Source organism: Ambystoma mexicanum, chromosome 2p (assembly GCF_040938575.1).
Source record: "Ambystoma mexicanum isolate Mex_15411 chromosome 2p, UKY_AmexF1_1, whole genome shotgun sequence".
In the NCBI taxonomy this organism is placed as follows: Eukaryota; Metazoa; Chordata; class Amphibia; order Caudata; family Ambystomatidae; genus Ambystoma; species Ambystoma mexicanum.
In genome coordinates this window covers 1,361,831,692-1,361,850,138 of record NC_090923.1, presented here as the reverse complement: position 1 = coordinate 1,361,850,138, position 18,447 = coordinate 1,361,831,692, and the positions used below count along the sequence as shown (strand labels likewise).

The following is an 18,447-nucleotide window of genomic DNA, read 5'->3' as shown; positions in this document are numbered from 1 at the left end:
ATTGTTTCTAATGGGTCCTATTCATTTTCAGCTTTTGTCATGTATGATTGCCTGTTGCATACTTTATGTAATTTACACTCCAATTACAAAAACAGTGTGTAAAATGAGGAGTATGCACGGTCTAGTTTACATCAATTCAACCTTGCAGTCAATGGGGTACATTTCTATAAATGGTCAGTGGCAGCAGAGTCCTTGCTCAAGAGTGAGTGATTGTCATTACACCAACAACAGGTGTTACAGCCTCTCAAATCTTCAAGACTACAATTAAAACATACAAAACCTGACTCTCCAGGAAGTGCAAGCGCTGTTAAAAAACAAATAAATGAAAGTTACATTTGTAATTAAATAGAAACTCAGCAAAACCGGTCCATGTGATCAGTGGTGGAAATGGAAAAAATTGGTGGGGGGATCCCACAAGGGCAGGAGTGGGGGCGGAGTTGGGGGGGCGGAGTCCGAGGAGGCAGGGTTAAGGGGGAGGAGCTGGCAGTTGGTCTCCGATCAAAGGAAATGTCCAAAATAATAGTTTAAAACTGCTTCTTTTCCAAACTATATATCAATTCCACTTTAAACCACTTCCATGGCACTGGTGAGGAGTTACTTCACTATGCGGATAATAGTTTTCACCAGTGTTGGCGAGTAAATATTTTTTAAATGCACAATTTGGATTCCTTGTCCATTCCATTTATTTTTTTTTTTTAAACTTCCCTTTTGGTACTATTTAAACAAGGCGATTTCTGTTCGCCATGAGCAACGTTTTCCTTTACTTGAACCCAACCTGGCAAAGCTACAGCAGCTCCCCTCTGATAGCAGTTGGGTGGCTGCAACGTGCGTGCTGTTAATAGGGGTATTTATTTATGCAATGTTTGTTGGATACCTGTATGTTTATTTATTTATGCAATGTTTGTCGGACAAACATTGCATAAATAAATAAACCGGGTCGTGGCTGTGGACTGTAACTTCCTCTTGGAACCTCTTTCATGGGGTCACCAGAGGAAGTTAGTTTGCTCGCAAGCACTTTATTGTTTTCTTTTTTTTTTTTTTTCTTCTCTCCAGCGCAGAGCAGGGGCTTGGGGGGCTAACTCTGGCCGGTTCCGAGATCCTGCTACACATGGATGTAAAAGCTGAAAAGAGAGAGTGCGGACAGAAGAATTGAAATTGAGCGCAAGACGGTAGACCAATCAGAAGAGCAGGACAGTAATCAAGATGAGAAAAGAGTAGAAATGTAGAAATTAGAAGGTTGGTGGCTTTGAAAGAGAGAAAGAGAGAAAACGGCAATAGATAGCAGGGACAAGCTTCCATCAAGATTGCAAGCATTTTGAGATATGGCAATGAGTTAATGAGATTATAGATTTGGGGGAAGGAGAGCAGAAATGTAAAGGTGGGGGGAATAGAATTTTTATTTTAAAGGGGTCAGGATGGAGAAAGTGAGAATGCATCCAGGATTGAATAGAGTAGGCAAGCAGAAATCTTACAAAGAGCGTCAGAGAATGAGAAGGATAAAAAGATATGCCTCTTCAAGGCCTAGTAGGATCGTTCCTAACCACCCCGCTTGCCTTGTTGCGCTTTGACACACACGTGTATAGGCGAATAATAAATGACCTAAAAATAAAAATGTAAAAATAGCAGGGTAGTCCAAATGGTTTGATAATATCAGCAAGTGAGGAGGCCTTAAGCAAGAGAAGATGACCAAGAGACGACCCTTAAGGTACACCATTATGTAATGGAAAGGTATGAGAGGATTTTGAAGCCTAGGTGCTGGAAAAAGAGTGATCTGAGAGAGAGGATTGAAACCAACTAACAACGGAGCCAGAAATAACAAAGGTAGACAGGATAGAAGAGAATGATCTGCCGTGTCAGCAGCCAAAGGATCCAGTAGAATCAGAATAGAAGATGGCTTAGTGCGAAAAGCAGAAAGACAAGAATAAGAGACACCAATATGAGCTGTTTCAGTAAAATGAAGAGGACGAAACCCAGATATAAATCGGGTGTGCAATAACTTATGATCAAGTTAGGTGGAAACTCTGGAATAGACCATACACTCAAGGATTTTGGAGAGGTAGGTCAGAAGAGATGAGACAAAAATTAGCAGAAGCATCATCAAGGGATGGTTTCTTGAGCATCGGGAAAACAAGTGCATATATAAAGCAAGAAGGAAAATGCAAGGTCAAGAGAGATTAAAGATGATGGTTAGAAAGGGACAAAGTGAAAAAAAGACCAAAGTGGCAACCGAGGGTGGAAGAGGTGAACGAAGGTGTTGCAGCCAATAGTAAATCAGGAACAAGATAGCTGAGATGGAGTAGAGAAGAAACATTAAGGGCATGACTGAAATGCCGGTGAAGGGGGGGAAGGGGAACGGGAGGTAGAAAGGAGATGCTGAGGCTGTGTAATCAACATAAGGGTGAGGATTCATGACCTAGAGGGTACCCACTCACAGAGTTCTGAGGTATATAATACATAGAGCCTTGAGCCAGGACAGTGTTTTCAAGATCTCTGTAAATCCCATTAAGTCTGTACCTTTTGCAATCCTGATCAAGCAATACCTTACTGCACCCTGATGCCTGCAGGCTATGGCACAGTACAGATAAATAAATAAGCATACCCAGTCTGGCGTATCTGTGGAATTGGTGCCAGAAAGCAATTAAACGATGTACAGTTCTAGTTCCAAAGCTGCACCCCATCTGGTACTGCACCTGGCCTCAGCGTCTCAAACGGGAACCCATACCAAATCAAATATGAACCTCACGGCAGCATGGTATACCCGTGCAAATCAGCAGCATTCCAAACAGGGTTCCCATGCCAGGATAAAAGGTAGTAATCTTATTCAATTGTTCAATATAGGCTGCACTGGGATCCTGGGTGTCAGACAGGGCATGAAGAGCCACTAGACAGCAGGAGCAGCCAAGCACAAGAAACTACAAGTATTCAATTCAGTGGGACGCAAGTCACATACGCAGAAACTGAGTGGAGACTGAAGGCAGGTCAGGAGACCTGGTGACGGGGCATGCAGTATAGATAGGCTCCATTTGAACCTCTCTTGCTCTAGGTAGCATGAAGATGCAAGGCAGTGGGCCACTCCAACTAGACCTGGCGATTGGTCGAGTGGGGTCATACACTCTAGCCAGAGCAGGCCATTTGGAAAAGGGCTGTGACGTGCATGGGTGGAGTCCATCAGTGCCATAAGCCTCATTGTATACTTGCTGGGTCAGCATTTCACTCTGGCCAGGCAGGGTGAGGTTACATTACAGCGGGTTAACATCATGCGTGCCCAGCCACACCAGAGAGGCAGCAGGTTGTGTGTATGGACCTTGGGAGGTGACTGCAGGTGGTCTAGTGCAAAAGTGGTCTAATCTCCAGAAAGGGTTAATGGAATAGGAGGGGTACAAAAAAATAAAAAAAAGGTCATCATTTTTCTGCCACAGGATTGTTTTGGGCCTACCTATAAAGGTGAGAGGCTAACTGAGTGAGGATCACATCAAGCCCAGAAGAGGCAGTGAAAGAATGATACTTGTGCCTTAAATGAGCCATGTATTGCCCCCTCAGGACTGGTGATCAACAGGGAATCTAGAGGAAGATTGTTTGTAGCCAACAGTGGTCATGCCATTGATGTGGTGTACTCAGGAGAGCATATGCGGCTCCAGCAAAGTCTGGAAAGAAGAGAACATGGGTGAGATACTGTCTCTTTCAAAGTTGCCTCGAGATCTGAGGCAGAGGGGCGCATGCCCCATAGATAGGTGCGACATCGGACAAGAGAGATGGGGAAGGCTAGCCACATCTTCGAGGTAAATTCTGGTGCGCAACATGAGAGACACAATCTGGCAGATGCAGATCCAAAATGCTTTCCAGGTGGAAAGGAACAAAGCCAGGAATATTAAAACATCGGTTTGGCAAATTGAGGGCCAGTCAGACCCCCTGAAAAGAAGTGTCTCAGGTGTCCAACAAATTAGCTCTAGCTTCCGCAAAAATACCCTAAGAAAAAGCCCCATCAATATTACAAGAAGCACAGAGGACATCTGTGCTTAAAGAGCTGTAGAAAGTAATGGAACTGTTTTGGACATGCAGCCGCGGTCTCCGGAGGGAATAGTAAGGAAGGCTCTGAACAAAGCAAGATTAAATCTTTCCACATATATGGGAATGTAACTGGGCCACAGGCAACCATTGAAGACCAACTAGACTTGAGAATGTAAAAGCAGAGACTAGGAGTAGGCAGGGGGCCGAATGGGGAGGGTGCAAGTAACTATAAGGTGTTGCTCGTTCAGCTTCTTTAAAGTAGAACAAGTACCCACTGTCTTGCTGGAGAATCCAAAATGTGGGAGAAACTCTGTTAATTGCCATGGGGTTATTCCAAAGTACGATAGAGTAGGTCACAAGTTGTGCCAACCCTCTCAAGAGTATGACAAATTAGCACATAACTATGATCGCATGATGAAGCATTATGTTTCAGATCTGAAAGAAACCAAAGCAAGATAGAAAAATGCACCCATTCATTCACTTTGTTTTACAGTGAATATTTCTGAGAACTAGATTGAATCTCCTTTTCGATATTAAATAAATATATTTTATATCCTTTAGAATATACTCAAAAACAAACATAGGACCAAGTTTGTTATTACATGATGGGAAATGCGAGTGCCTGAATCTCAGAGTAAAGGGAGAATAGCTGAACACCCTTTACATAGTCTCGGCTCCTGCTCACTGGGTGATGTCTTATTCCTAGGTGCTCATTTTAGCCCCAGCTTTCAACTAAACTCCAACTGCTGGCAAATTATGGATTTCAACATTGTGTATACACCAGGGAGGGTTTCTTCAGGAGTAGGCAAAGGGGGAGTTAATCTTCGACAAAATAGGATGGTCTTTGTGGCTTAAAGACTTGGATTTTGGATGCTTATAGGCAGACTGGATTCACCTGGAAATTCCCAACTAAAGGGTGAGATCTGACCCAGAGATACCTCCAGGTGAGGTGGGGCAAACAGCCAGATCATGCAAACACCAAGACCTTAAGCTCTGCTAACGACGCAGGGGATCATGCATCCATCCCTTGTCCATAGACACTACTGGTACGGTTTATGCACCCAAGCTATTCTGGGCCTGAACAATGCTCCTCTGTTGGGCACTCATTGGTGGGACATCGTAGAATCCTCCAGGGGGTGGACTTTCACCAAGACGAGAGTGCAGGGCAGGCATTTTTGAGATGGCCGAGTACTACTGATACAGTGTCCATGGATTCACATTTTATCTAAAGCACTGGACGCAGCTTTAGTTAGGATCGGCTTTCAACACAAGCCCTAAATCCAAGGAAAGGACAGGACAGACATTCGGCTCAGGCATTCATTGACAGCTCACCTCTCGAAGAGTATTGTTTAGTAAGCAACAGAGCCTCAGATGAGGAAACCATGGCCATTCAGTCTGAGGGAGCATGGGGAACACCAGCACAATTATGCTAGTGAGAGTAGATTTACTTTAATCTTTTTAATCTTTGTTTAAATGGTTTTACAATGAGAAGACATAACAATGTTTGACCCTATTCTACTTTGGTTAGCATATACATTTTAAATAACCTCCATAAAAAAGGGGGTTCTTGCCCAAAGTAACAGAAGGTGGACGTCATGGGTTGTCTTTTCCATCGCTTCAAAACACTAAGGGGAAACAGGGTATGAGGCCCATAGGAACCAAGAATAAGGATGGAGGGCATTAGAAGGAAGAAAGAGGGGAGTCATAGAAGGGAGTAAAAAGGAGGAGACATGAGGTTTCATCAAGCAAATTGATTATATTGCACTTTTTGCTGCCTTTTGCCTTCCAAAAAGTGCAGATGGGACGCAGAAAACAACATGACCAAGATCAGAAACTCTGAAAAGGTTAGAGGTGTGCGAGGGTGTAGAACTAGTGTAGGGGTCTAAGAGGTTATTTGGGAGAGGGAAGGAGTGCATTTGATCTTACGTCATGTTAGCTGCTTGTTTAGCACTTATGCCATCCCAAATTCCGAGGGGGAATAAAAGAGGAGGCAATGACATGAGATGGGAAAACATACACACCAAAGAAAGTTCAATAGAACACAGTAGCAAACATTGTGATAACCCCTCTACATGGTGGGAACTGCCTGTTGCTGACCTGCCACTTCATTGCTGGCCCTGCCCAAGAGGCTTGCCGCCTGACGTGCCGTTTACCATTATGGTCCCTATACTGCTTGGTCTTCCCCCCAGCCTCAATGGCGACTCTCGCTGCTTGTTCACATGACTCCTCATGCTATTCCCATCTCCCCTTTATATTTGTTCCCCCTGGGCGTCTTAGCCCTGGGCGTCCTTTCAAAAGGGGGAACTTCAGAAGGGCACTGTCTTCTCCGGTTAGCCCCTCTTGGCACATGGTTCACTTACCCCACCCCTTAACTTCACCTTCACCTCTTATTCCTGATGTGTTGACATCTCACCCTCATCATGGCTCCTCCTTCCCCACTGAAATGTACTAAACTCTTGCTATAATTCCTGCCTTTGTCACCCCCAATGGTATCTAATATTCCTGTACATTACACAAATGCTGATCCTCTTCTCATCTATCAACCCGTTCACGGTGTACTACTGAACCTGATTTTTTCTTCCGTCCACCCTCATCCCCCTTCTCCATTCTCTATTGGCGTCTGAAAAGCCAGATCAGTCTGTAACAAATCTCATTCCACACTTATTGGTTCCAACCGCTCAACCCTCAGGTCTCTTCCCTTTTCTCCCCTACTACGAATTTCTTTCACACCCCTCGCCCTACTAGTCATGCCGATGGTGTAGACAGTCCCTCCCATTCTTCTAGGTGCCATCAATCTCCCTCCCTGCTTCTACCACTCTTATTCCTCTTTCAACTACCATTGTTCCTCATTTTCTAGGCCTTTGTCAATCAATGTCTTTTTTTTATTATCTATCGTCCTACCAGATCACCCAACTTTTATCTCCGATTTAGATGCCATTCTCTCTTCAATTTTGCCCTCTAATGTTCATCTCTTTGTACTATGATTTTAATCTGCATCTTGACTACTCATTCCACCTCACCTTTTCTCCCACTCATTGATTATCTTTCTCCTCTTGACTGCACCCTATCGCATATGTCTGGACCTCAATCTTCTATTCTTCTGAGTCCCCTGTAACGCTTCAGTTTTCATTCCCTCTCTTCCTCTGCCCCTTCCTCTATGGTATCAGGTGATTATTATCTTCACCAATAATATCTTCATATATGGTCGTCGGGAACAACCATAGGCGATATCAATGGGGATCATTTTTGGTGTAAATGGGAGCAGGGGTGTCCCTCGCTCCCTTTAAAATGATATGGGGATTGCAGGGATGTCCCCTGCAGCTTCAATGGGATAATATTGCCGTACAAATACGGCTCCATTCTTGTATGGCTAGATTTTTGCGGGGATACTAACACATGGAACCCCCCTCAACATCCTTTTTACGTCATGATCTTCGCTCCTTCGACATTGCCACCACCTTCTCTCACTCTTCCTCCTCCCCAATCGTTCTCACAACTTATTTTTTTAAAAACATTTTTGTCATACAAACAAGCCCAATTCAAAGACAGGTTTCCCTCATGTCATTACGTTTTAGCCATCACATGTCAATTCAAATCTCCCACAGGTTGTTACCATTCCCTTAAAACCTAACCACCACGCCCAACTTAACCAACCACTGTAAAATTGTTCTTTGTCACTTTTGACGAGACAGTCCATTATCAATCTCTCGGTTGCACCCTACCGGGCCATCGTGCATGTTCATTCCAGGACCTCTGCTTCTGAGCCAAGCATGTCCTGTGTCAATGCATTCCAGGCCTCTATTCCCTCACTCTCTCATGCATCCCGCTCTGCAGCGCCTCGTACCACACTGCAGATTCTGCCAAGGACCATCTTTTCAGGTCCGCCCACCAAGCCTCCAGTGCAGGGCCTTCAGGTTGTTTCCAGGCCATTGCAATTCTGCACTTTGCCAGTATGCAGATTAAGGCCTTCATTTTAGAGAGATGAGCAATCTGTCCCGCCCCATGGGAATAGTTCCAGCAGGCAAAACTCCAGAGACCATGTATGCATCTGGATACCCCCTCTTGCCACTCTTCCGACTACCTCCCCCCAGAATTTCCTAATCACTGGACATGCCCAAACCATGTGCATCATGTCAGCTTCATCCTGCACGCATCTCGGGCAAGCGGTGCTCTCACTCCCTGCTATACGGGATAGCTTATGTGGCATCATATAAACTGTATGCACAATCTACAATTGGGTTAGTATGAATCTGCCACTTCTCGATATCCGTTTGGCGTACTGCAGTACCTTTCCCCATTCAGTATCCATGAAAACACTGCCAATGTCACTCTCCCAGTTCCCTCTCACTTTCAGCTCTGTGGCTGCGAAGCCACCTAAAAACAGGTCATACAGTATGTAGACCATATGTCCCCCCTGACACATCATATATGGTATCTATTGTCGCTTTGGTCTCCGCTGTATCTTGTGGGCCCAGCCACCTTCTCTTTATTCGCCTAGCCATTCCTAGGTATAACAAAAATGAACCTTCATGTATGCCATATTCACTTACTAATGTCTGGGTGTCGATTATTCTGCATTCTCGTACTGTCTCCCACTGTGACTATTCCTTTAACTTTCCCACTGCCTCCTGTACTGACCCATGACTCTGCTGTTCTCTGATCACTCCTACCAGGGGGACATGCACAGAGAAAGGATCCGAAACTCTCAGGAACTTTCAAGCCCTGCGCCATACCGCTCTACCAAGGGACAGTAATTTGGGGGGGGTGGCGTGGGGGGAGGAGGGGTTCCATTTAAAGCAAGTTGTTCCGCCCACAGTACTTTCATGAAAGAGCTGCCTCCCTAGCATTGGCTGCAGTAACGGAGTGTCCTGCGAGTCCTCCTCGCCTAACCAGTTCACCACGAACTGCAGTTGCCCTGCAAGGTAATAGCACTCGAAATGGGGCATTTTCATCCTTCCCTCAGCATAGTCCCTTTGCAGCGTGCGCAAGGCAACCCTCTTCCTGCCTCCCTCCCTCCCACAGAAATTCTCTGGCCATCCCGTCCAATTGACGGAAAAAAGCTGCGGGTATATTAGTGAAATAATACATGAGGCGTGGGAGTACCATAATCTTCAGGAGGGCTGCTCTAGCTGGTACACCAAGGGACAGTTTTTTTTCCAAAACCCCATCGAGGCGGTTACACCAGTCAGGGCCTTTAATATGTTGCCCCTGTGCACAGCCACCGGGTCACGCCATATATTTATCCCTAGGTATCGAAAAGTATCGGTGGCCCACTGGAGGTACAATTGCGGCAGTCCCTCCTCACCAAGTCTCCCGAGTCTCGCAAGTGGGAACAGGCAGGATTTCTCCCGATATCACCTTGATGCCCGAGAATGCACCAAATTGATCAACAACATCCAGCAACTAAGGCAGATTCTCTGTTGGCCGACTGACGTATAGTAACATGTCGTTTGCATACAGGGAAACCAAATGTGCCACCCAGTATCTCGATTCCAGCTGCTGTGTACTCTCCCCCAAGAAACACTGCAGTGGCTCTAAGGCCTAAATGTACAGCACCAGCGACATTGTGCAGCCCTGCTTGCTTCCCTTATGCATCTCCCATGCTTCTAATATTTGCCTTCCCGTCCTCACTCTAGCAATGGGTCGAAGTGTAGATTATTTCACCCAGGGCAGGAAGGTTTTGCCAATCCCAAATGCACTGTATCCAATGAGGTACCACACAATCTTCTGACATTTGGTTAGTGCTGTCTAGGACGTGGTGTAACCTCCGCAAATTCCATGTGGTATTACGCCCCGGAAATCTACCAAGTTTGGTCTGAATGGACCAGGCCTCCTATCACCCTTTAAGTCTGTTCGCCAGTACTGCCGTCAGGATTTTAGTGTCCTGATCTACAATTGCGAGGGGTCTGAATGACCCGCAGCTCTGCGAGGGCTTGCATGGTTTAAGGATAGGCACTATGGTAGCTTCCCTCAGGTTATATCGGGCAACACTCCCAGTTCATACGTGTCACGATCCTGCTCGCCTGCCACCCAGCACCGCTACATGCACCTCTTCCTTTATTTCCTTGTTTTACCACTGCAGTTTTGGACTAATCTAATTGCATGTTCCATTCCGTCTTTTGGGTTAAACCAGCAGATTCATTCTGGGACATGTATGCTGTCAAAAAGGCAGAGGCCTGGAGGAGGCATACTAAATACATTTGTTTGCAGCAAGCTACTAAGAGCTGCAGAGGGCCCGATTGCATTCACCTGTTCTAAGCTACTGCAGAGAGCTGGAGAGCACTTGATTAGAAACCACTGCTGCAGCCTACTGAAGCCAGGGCTGGGCTCAAATGAACACAGCTGCCAGAGTCTGCAATCAGCTCCACCCTGCTGGCCTGCTGGCTGGGAGGGCCTTTATAAACTGGGAGTTTGTGCTGGTGCTCTTGTTAACAGTTTTGGACCTTTCCTGGAAATCCTTTTTTGATTCCTGTTGCTGTCGATGCTTGCAGCTCCCTCTCCAGTCTGCTGCAGCCTTCTGCCCTGCTCCTCTGGGATCCCACCTGACTGCTCTGCCGCACTCTGCTGTCTTCTGCCCTGCTCCTCTGGGCTCCCACCGGACGGCTCTGCTGCCTTCTTCCCTGTTCCTCTGGGCTCCCACCTGACGGCTCTGCCGCACTCTGCTGCCTTCTACCCTGCTTCTCTGGGTTCCCACCCGACGGCTCTGCCGCACTCTGCTGCACTCTGCTGCCTTCTGCCCTGCTCCTCTGGGCTCCCACCTGATGGCTCTGGCTGCCTTCCGCCCTGCTCTCCTGGGCTCCCGCCTGATGGCTCTGCCACACTCTGCTGCCTTCTGCCCTGCTCCTCTGGGCTCCCACCTGGCGGCTCTGCCGCACTCTACTGCCTTCCGCCCTGCTCCTCTGGACTCCCACCTGACGGCTTTGCCGCACTTAGCTGCCTTCTGCCCTTTTCCTCTGGGCTTCCCTGCCTGACAGCCTTGCCACACTCCTCTGCCTTCTGCCCCGTTTCTCTGGGCTCCTTGCCTTTGCCTGTTCTGGCTTCTGATGTCCTGTCCTGTCCTGTCCTGTACCCGATTATTTCTTTCAACGCTGCTTTCTACTTGTATACATCTTGGTCCACTGTGGTGTTTCCACTTGAATCAATTTTACAGAGTGACCCCTGGGTTGGTCTCCATTCAGATCAGATAAGGGAAGACTTCTGTTGCCTTCACCTAGTCCGTGGAAGTCGTACCTGCCTCAGTATATGGTCTTTCAGTTTTACCCTTGCACTGAGTACAACAGTTTCCTCGGCGCGCCTAAGTCATGACGTTGCTGTGTGACTGTTGTTAAGAGTAATCTGCTGGTACCTCTGGCACGAAAATCTCCGGTCGAAAGGGGAGACGCACGGTACGCCTGCTCCGGAAAGCTACCCGCCTACGGTGACTGGTACGCTCAGAAGTGCGCACGTATTAGAGAAAGGGTAAGGGATCCCATTTCAAAAAATACCCTTGGAGTACCGCTCGCCAGAGCTGGGGCTGGACGTTGAACGTGAGGCAGCGCCGCCTAGACAAACCCGGTTCGGAGACTCTCGGTTCAAGACGGGCACGTGAGTATTAAGTGCGAGTGATCATAAGGGATACGGGGAGTAGGGGAAGGGAACAGGATAAAAAAAAAAATAACTAAAAAAAAACAAGGTCATTTAAAAGGGGGACGCGGTGGGGATCACTAGAATCAATACTATACTTTCTTTCCTTTTTCTTTGCATATGGCCATTAGGATCAAAAGGTGAAAAGAGATAAAGAGACGGGAACCTAGCTCTGCAAGGGGGTAGAAGGCGGCGCCGCATAGTGCTATCTTGACTAGTATTGGGAATATATGAACAAGTGGAGAATAAGATAAAGGTGTCTGGTAGAAAAAGGAGACACAGTGAATATATTAGTAAACGCTTTTCTTTGATTCTTTCTGGGTCTATAAATGAAAATAGGTGAAATACTTAGTAAAGACAAAAAGAGATTCGCGTGAAAAAGGGGGACCTCATAACAAATAAAGAAAGGTTAGGGGAAACAAGGGAGGGGGGAAAGAGATTAAAGGTTAAACATCCAATAGGGTACCGACTATCATTGTATATGCATTATATGCATTGACACAAAGCCATGTTATGATGATTTTAGTGGATTGTAAAATGTGCTTGATCATGGTGTGGTCATGGTAAGTGTGACCAGGATACACTATAATGTGGTAAGCCCAATGAATTAAGTTGTTTCTTTTGAATATTTGTGCTGGAAATATTGGTAGTGTGCAGAAGGTGGTTTGCTCTTGTATGTGCCCCCTAAGTAATTTCTATTATAAAGTACACAACCGCACACCCCCTTATTGCCAAGGTGTCAGAAAAGCATAGAATTCTAGAGATATATATCTATACATATATATTGTTAGAGAAGCCAACCACATACAATGGGGACAGAGACACCCCTGGCTCATATCTGTAAGCGTTTACCTGGAAATGCTGAACGCATTAGGAAGTACCACGATCAGTGGGTCACAGAGTTAAAGGGGGAGGGTCTGCCCCAAACATGGCCCGAAGGAGGATCTTTTGATAAAAATGTTCTAGACATGGTGGCTACATGCATTTTCATGAAATATAAGGGGAAACAGTTCCACAATAGGAGGGAGATATTAGATCTCTGGCGATTGTTTGAAGAGGTGCCTCCCATCAAAAAGATAGAGCCGACTACCAATTTGCCGACTACCAATTTGCCATCTACCACAGACAACCCGTTACTGATACCCAAAAGCGATAAAGAACTGAGGAAGAAAAACCAGGTGAAGTGACACGATTGTACCCTATACTTAATAAATCGGTGCCCGCAGAAGGGTATAGTGACCCCACATATGTGTCCCCAACTCAAGCTACAACAACACATGGCCCGACTGCACCCCCGCCTTACGGTGGTCATAGACAGTGTGGACAGATGTACACCCACAGTAGATATAGAGAAGTTAACAGAGGATTTAGATTCAAGGCTCTCATTAGCAAGAGATGAATTTTCTAGAATTAAAAATATCTGCGAGCAAAGTGGGACAAACGCTGCCCGACTAGAGCAAACACCAAGGGCACAAAACAATGACAGGACGATTGAGGAGGGGTGGAAGAAGGGGGAAATATTGTTCAGAATACAAGAAGAGCCCACGCGAATAATAGAAATAGACGGGGCAAGCGAACATGCAGATGATGAGCTTTTGGTTACAGGGGGAAGAGAGGACTTGTGGTGTGATGTGGAGGACGATGAAGAAGAAGGTGGGAGATTAAGTGTGGCAATGGGAGGAGAGAGTGGGAGAATGGATAGTGCACATCTGGGGAGAACAATGGATGAGGAATGGACAGGGCGACTAAGAAACAGGCTAGGGAGAATGGCCCCGCTAGGGAGGAAGGGAACGAAGGTGAGTACAAGCAAAGCGACAAAGGGAAAGTTACAACTCTCATTGATACACAGGGGAGGAGGGAGACCAAACTACATACCCTGGGCTCAAATGGATAAGGCCAATTTGTTAAAACTATTACCACCACTGTCCGGAGGGGCAAGTAAGTGGACATATGCCTTCGAGAAACACACAGCGGGGGTCGCACTGGCGGTAGGGGATGTAAAAAGCCTACTAGTATCAGCGGTTGGGGACCTAGCAGATAGAGTGTGGATAAAAGCCGGTTTTCCGGGGATAACATTAGATTGTGACCGTCATGATGGTGCTTCCTTTAACACAGTACGAGCACGAGTGTGGGACGCATTAAGAGAAACATTTCCAGACACACCAGACTTACAGTCGGTTATGCAATGCACAATGAACGAGGGGGGAGGATGCTATAGATTACATTTTTTGGGTACAGGAGATGTGAGAGCGGAAACGGGCATGCCCTGGTACCAGTCAACATCATTTTTTTTCATAATCAAGAGAGGATTGCCAAAAGAGGTACAAAAAGCACTTGACAAAATTGCAGGAATCGAGGCGAAAGGGTGGCCCGAAATACAGAGTATAATAGTAAACCACTGCAAACGAATAAAGGAACGAGAAAAGGAAATAGCACAAAAATGATTGGCAGATGAGGCCAAGTTAGTACAAACAAAAAACTGGTGAAGGTCGCTGCAGCAGTTGCGGCGCTCCCACATAGTAGGGAGGGAGATGAGGAGGAGGAGGGGCTGGTAGCAATACAGGGGAGGATGTCAGCAAATTGGGCAGGAGCGGGACAACCACAGTGGAACGGACAGGAGCAGTACGGAGGTCCGCAGTGGCAGGATTGGGCCCCTCGCGGGGGACGAGGTAGGTACAGGGGTCACAGAGGAGGGGGGCAGGGGTACGGTGGTAATGGTGGATATGGGGGGCAAGGCCCCAGAGGTGCACAAGGGAGCTGCTGGAATTGTGGGAGGTGGGGGCACTTCTCACGAGAATGTAGAAACAGACCAAACAACGGATTTCAGGATGTGAAGCAATACGGTAAGCCCATATGGCCTCCCAATGGGAAGACAACAGAGTCCAGAGGAGCAAGGGTATGTAGACCAAAGACACGTTCAGCACAGCAGAACACAAGGTCACCCACAGAACGACGAACCTATGCACTACACACCAGGAAACCCCTTAGCCACAGTTGCGAACGGGGCACCTGCCCCAGCCTCCTATAGAGGTGTGGCGGTTGTCTCAGGCAATGTTTTTAGTCAGGGGGGAACAATGAGGCAGCCAGCAAAGGACAGCCCACAGGGAACACTTGCGTGTCCCGTCCTATCTACCACCTACAATGCAGCCAACAAACATTGCATAATGGCGCAGATAGGAGACAAGCAGGTCATATTTATGGTGGATTCGGGAGCCGAAAAGTCATGCATACGTGGGGGTCGGTTTCCGCTTTCTAACCGTAGGTTGGAGGCACAGGGGTTCTCTGGGGCTGTCATCGAAGTTCCTTACACAGAAGAGTTGGATGTGACCGTGGGGGGTAAGACAGTGAGGACACCCCTACTTTATTACGAACATTCCCCAATAAACTTGCTCGGAAGGGACCTTCTCAGCAAGCTCAATATGACTATATCCTTCACAGAAAGAGGGAGAATTTGCTCAACCCCAGGAATATGCCCGCTGCGTGTAATGCTAGTGGTACATGCGCGAGCAACAGCACCAGAGATACGTGGCATGCAGGTAGATGAAAATGTGTTCATTGAAGGGTTGAACACTCTAGCACGAGTAGTACCTGAGCTAAAAAGGTTAGAATAGAGGGTACCAGCAGAATTCATTTTCCGCCCAATAGTACGCACAGACATTACACCGGGGTCAGTGATATCTTTGGATTTGCACGCAGTACAGATATCAGCCAAAAGAATTGCAGTAATTGGTATGGACATAGACGGGTGTGAATGGGGCACTGTGTTGTGCATCAATGCTGACATTGCCTTACGTGATCTATCAGATGAGGATCTCTTTTAAGACTCAGAAAGTGACGGAGAAATAATAATGGAAATAGCAATACCATGTGATATCTTGATACAAACGAGACAAGTGCCTGTACAGTTAATAGCTGTGGTGGGAGCACCACTTTCCTTCTTTGATGATGACATGAAATTAGTGCCAAGCAACTTATGGACTACAGGTCCCCATGATGTAGGGTTGTTGCACGGAGTTACCCCAGTCACGATAAAACTAAAACCAGGAGCAATCCTGCCCCGAGTCAAACAGTACCCATTGTCCCGTGAAGCTGAGGAAGGGATAAAAGAAATGATAAGTGCCTTATTGGCCCAGGGAATAATAGTACCCTCCAATTCCCCATGTAATACTTGCATTTACCCGATCAAAAAAGCAAAGGGAGGGGCATGGAGGATGATCCAGGACCTACGCCCACTAAATGACGTCATACAAAAAGAGTTTCCCCTAGTCCGGAACCCTGCATCAATACTTTGCAGTATCCCAAAGAACGCATCATATTTCACAGTAGTGTATTTGAAAAATGCATTTTTCTCCATTCCCCTGGCAGAAGAGAGCAGATACTTGACAGCATTTACACTAGGGGGGAAAAGATATGGGCATTGCAGGTTACCACAGGGTTACTGTGAGAGCCCCAGTATATTCAATCGTATCCTCCACGAAGACTTGGGAAATTTGACAGCTGAGAGTACAATCATTCAGTACGTAGATGACTTGCTCATATGTGCACAGAATGAGGAAGAGTGCAGGAAGCACTCAGTTACACTCCTAACACTGTTAGCCCACAAGGGGTACAAAGTGGATAGAGGGAAACTGCAATACTGCCAACAAGAAGCATTATACCTGGGCCAGCTGATTTGAAAGGATGGCAAAAAGATAATACATGACAGAGTAGAAGCAATCACAGCAGTAAAAAAGCCAATAACGATAAAAGAAATGCAGAGGTTTTTAGGAATGTGCAACTATTGCAGAGCATGGATACTAGACTACGCAGAATACACAAGACCTTTACTACAAGCACTCAAAGAGGCCCAGCGGGAGAATAAAGAAATACAGTGGTCAAAAGAGATGAGTGACTCGTTTGCGTCACTCAAACAACTAATTTCAAGCGCTCCAGTGCTCGCCAACCCGGACTATGAGCGCGAATTTTACCTGTTTTCTCACTGCAAGGGAACACTAATCACAGCTGTTCTGACACAAAAGACATCCATGGGACACAAGCCATTGTCTTACTACAGTGGCACACTAGACGCAGTTATGCAAGGACACTTTGCGTGCGAACAGTCTCTCGCTGCCGCCGCGTTCACCATTAAGAAAAGCGCCACCATAGTAATGGGATGCTCTGTTACATTATATGTGGAACACTCCCTTTTCGCGATACTGGAAAGATCAAAAAGCACACTAACAACACAGCGAGCAACAGCGTATGAGATAAGCTAACATTCACATAGTGGGGTGTAGAACAGTAAATCCAGCGACATCCATCACAGAGCCATGTACAGTAGAAGACATGCAAAAACACGATTGTGTAACATACACAGGAGAAGAGGGTGAGGGCCCGGTGGTAAGTGAAAATGCCCTAACAGAAGGAGAGGTGTACTTTGTAGATGGATCAGCATCAATTGACATGGATACAGGTGAAAAACATGTAGGAATGGCGGTAGCGAGACTAGAGGAAGGTGAGTACGAAGTGCTAGTACAATATCGCCTACCATCACACTTTTCCGCACAAGCAGCAGAGCTTGTTGCCCTAATTGAAGCCTTATGTGCAGCCAAGGGATGCACAGTCACAATATACACATATTCAGCATGACTACACCGGTACACGGTGGTCTGGCCCGGTGGGGGCGGAGAGGGTTTCGCGGGGCGGATGGAACCCCAGTACAGCATGCCGAGTTGCTACAGCAATTAATTGAGGCACTTGAAGAACCTACAATGGTGGCAATCGTCAAGTGCCAAGCACATACGTCCAATAAGGATATTGTATCTTTGGGAAACGCGGCAGTGGACGCTGCCGCCAAGGAGGCGTCATATCTCCAAAAGGAAATTGCAGGTGAGTGCATGTTGCAGCAACAAGTGAGTGAGGAATTACCAGAAGGGTACAATGCCATGCCCATATCACAAATACTAGAGTTACAGGAAGAAGCAAGTAATGAAGAAAAAGCATTGTGGGAAAAAAGGGGTTGCAGCCAGTCGGCAACAGATTTACTATGGCGCCAGAACAACACAGGTAAAGTGGTGATGCCCATTAAACTGATGGAGATAGCGTTCCAGCAATTACACTTTCCAGCACACAATGCTAAACAACACATAGCAGCAGAGATTCTGGAAGACTGGTTCGTACCAGGGCTCCAGGAACATATATCAAGATTAGCAATGGAGTGCACAACGTGTCAGATATACAATTCTGGAATGACATTACGGACACTCAGAGAGACAATTCCAAAGCCCACAGGGCCCTTCCGGGAACTACATATTGATTACACAGACATGGGGGAAAGGTGTAATGGGGCACGATACATGATAGTAGTTGTATGTCCATTTTCAAGATGGGTTGAGGCTGGTCCATGTGCACGTCCTGATGCTAAGTGCGCAGCAAGGTTGCTAGTGAGGGAAGTATTTCCGCGCTGGGGAATTTGCGACGTGATTCGCTCAGACAATGGCACTCATTTTGTGAATGAACTGTTCAAGGAAGTTACTGCATTATTGGGGATCAAACACAAGCTTTGCTCGATTTATCGCCCTCAAAGCAATGGCGTTGTGGAGAAGATCAATGGCCTATTAAAAGGAAGATTGTCCAAACTATGCTTCTCACTCAAAAAGAACTGGGTGTATTGCTTATCCATAGCACTATTCGAGTTGAGAAACCAGCCAACTAAGGACCACCAGTTGTCCCCGCACGAAATTGTGACGGGGAGAAGAATGCACACAGCACATTCCCCGCTGCATAGACACTCAAATGCACATAGAAGCGCCACAGTATTAGGAGATGAGTCTACCG

At 46.6% G+C, this 18,447-nt stretch overlaps 1 protein-coding gene across 1 annotated transcript in view; it reads right to left on the bottom strand.

Moving 5' to 3' along the window:
- Nucleotides 1–18,447, bottom strand: part of COPS3 (COP9 signalosome subunit 3) — a 351,396-nt gene that overhangs the window by 309,019 nt on the left and 23,930 nt on the right. The gene's annotated exons all lie outside the window — the stretch shown is intronic.